This window comes from Vigna unguiculata, chromosome 5 (assembly GCF_004118075.2).
Source record: "Vigna unguiculata cultivar IT97K-499-35 chromosome 5, ASM411807v1, whole genome shotgun sequence".
NCBI lineage: Eukaryota > Viridiplantae > Streptophyta > Magnoliopsida > Fabales > Fabaceae > Vigna > Vigna unguiculata.
The window spans coordinates 26,304,351-26,307,325 of NC_040283.1; positions in this window are offsets into that span (position 1 = coordinate 26,304,351).

The following is a 2,975-nucleotide window of genomic DNA, read 5'->3' on the forward strand; positions in this document are numbered from 1 at the left end:
GACCTATCTACAACGCCTCATTAGTGTGTTCTTATGATACTATCCCCTCACTGACATCGTGACAGTATATCATCCTTTATAAGACGAACATCATGAGTCTAATAGCGCCCTGTAATGACAACATCAAATGAAGTATATTAAACATTTGGCTTAATTACTATTTTAGTCCTCTAATTTGTTAGCAAATTTCAAAATGGTCCTTCTATTATTCAAAGTCTCAATTTAGTCCTCAAGTTTTCAAAAGTGACTCAATTTAGTCCTCAAAGTTAACAGCGTCAAAAATCAATAATGGAACAGTGACATGGCTGTTTTACTCTGGCTGACTTCGAATTACGTGGCCCGTTAGACTTATGTGGAAGGTGAATTGGGGGAAATGAAATTAGGGTTAGTATATTGGAATTGGGATCAGAGGTGAAAAAATTATGTCGCTTCTTTGCGTTGGTGTGAGGAATTGGGAGCAGCATCAATTTCGTTCTTGGGGTTATCATCTGTAATTGAAATCGTGTAGCATATTCCAGGTGAGTTGTTCTTCGAAATTTCGTTCTTGCGTTTTAGGGTTTTGTGTATTTTGGGTATAGGGTTTTCAGCTGGTGGGTTTTGGGTATAGGGTTTTGATTTGCACACTTGATTGTCGGTTTTTAGTGAAGCTTTGTTTACTTTTTTTTTATGTTTCGGTGTTGTCCCACCACTTTGACATTAATGTGTAGTTTGTGGTCCCCCTTTAACGGGGTTTGTGTATCCTGTCGGTTTGTTGGTGGTATATGTTGTAATAAAGGTATATTGTTATGGGTATCTGGTAATTTCACAGGTTTATGATGGAAGATGACAAGTTTCAAGTGGTTATTCACCATGGAGGATACTTCGTGAATGAGGGGGGAATCAAGTACGTTAATGGCCAAAGAAGCGAATTATGGTGTGATGAAGACAAGTGGTCTTACTTCGAGGTGCTTTCTATATTGAGAGAAATGGGTTATATTAATGTCAAGGATCTGTGTTATTCAGTAGGAGGTTGTCCAGTGTTGGAGGAAAGGTTGCATCACTTTGTTGATGATGTTGGTGCACTGAATATGGTCCAAATCGCGAAGCAGCATGGTGAAGTCCATATGTATGTCATTCACTCAGTATGTGTAGCAGAGGAGGTACATATGTTGGAATATTATCCAGTTGGGGATAATGGTGAAGACAATACTGGTGTGGAGAATGACACTGAGGCTGAACCCATAGAGGAAGTGCAGTGTACTGATGCAGAACAAGTTGAACTCGCAATTGGTGAGGTTGAGGTGCAGTGCGAGGCATAAGTATTAGTAAATGAGGGTGATGATGTGCAGTGTCAGGCATATGTTTTAGAAGAGGTGCAATGTGAGGCACAGAACAGGTGCAGCCTGAAATTGTTGAGGTTGAGGTTGAAATTCAGAATGTGGGTGAATCACAGGTACAACCTCAGAGTAGTGTGTCGCAGGTCCTACCTCAAACACAGAATGTGGAAGAGGTTCAGATTGAAGATGGTTCCTCCACTGATTCCATACATGAAGAAAGTGATGGTTTGTATGATGTGGATATAGATTGTGACCCAAGGATGGGTGGGTCAGATTGGACTTCCTATGGACAGAGAAAAAGAAGTAATAAGGCTAAGAATAATGTAGAAATCAACAAACATGCTAGGGGACTATTTGATGATGAATGGGAATCTGATAGTGAGGACGAAGACACTTGTGGAAAGTTTGCCACATTTTCTATGCCCAAAAGTATGACTGACTATGAATGGGAAGTGGGCATATATTTTGTAAGTAAAGAAGAATTTATAGAAGCCATTAGAACATATAGGTTGCAAAACGGGAGAAACTTGAAAATTGGTAAGAATAACAAAAAAGAGTAAGGGTGACCTGTTTGGGTTCAAAAGGAAAATGTGGTTGGATTCCTTATTGTGCATATATACCTGTTATTCAGACTTGGCAATTAAGAAAGATAGTTGATAAACATACTTGTTGTAGGGAGTTTAACAACAAGCTAATGAATACAAAGTGGTTAAGTGGAAGAATAAAAAACACTGTGAGAGAAAATCCTATTGTGAAGGTTGTGCACATTTGTGAAAAGGGCTTAAGAAAGTGGAACGTTTCTATATCTCGTGCAATGTCTTTTCGAGCAAGATCATTGACTTCAAACAAGATTGATGGGTCGTTTACAGATCAATACAAACGCATCTATGATTATGCTCATGAGCTACGCAGATCAAATCCTGGTTCAACAATAAAATTAAAGGTTGAAGATCATGATGGTGCAAAGATATTCCAAAGATTTTATGTTTGTTTAAAAGCATGTAAGGACAGCTTTGTATCATGTAGGTCTATAATAGGATTAGATGGATGTTTTTTAAAGAGGAGGTTTAGTGGTGAGTTATTGACAGCTGTGGCACGAGATGCAAATGATCAGATGTTTCCATTAGCATACGCAGTTGTGGAGGTTGAAAATAAGGACATGTGGTCGTGGTTCTTAGACCTTCTAATTGATGATCTTGGTGGGGTTGAATGTTGTGCCTCATGCACCTTTGTTTCAGACCAGCAAAAGGTAATTCATTGTGTTAAATATGTGTACTGGCAGCTTTTATACAGAATCTAATGTATTTATTTTTGTAGGGTCTCCTGCTAGCTTTGAATGAACTCATCCCAGGAGTTGATCAAAGGTTTTGTATGCGCCACCTGTATGAGAATTTCAGGAAGATATTTCCAGGGAAAATGCTCAAACGCTTAATGTGGAGGGTTGTTTACTGCACATATCCACAAGCATGGGAAAAGGTTATGTTAGAGCTTAAAGAAGTTAACGAGGATGCATTCAAACATTTAATAACTATTCCTCCAAGGCAAGTTCCTCCACTGATTACTTAGCTTTTTATATACTACAATATGTTGACATGCTGCAAATTTAATAGGTATTGGTCAAGATCAAGGTTCAATACCAATGTCAAGTGTGATACACTA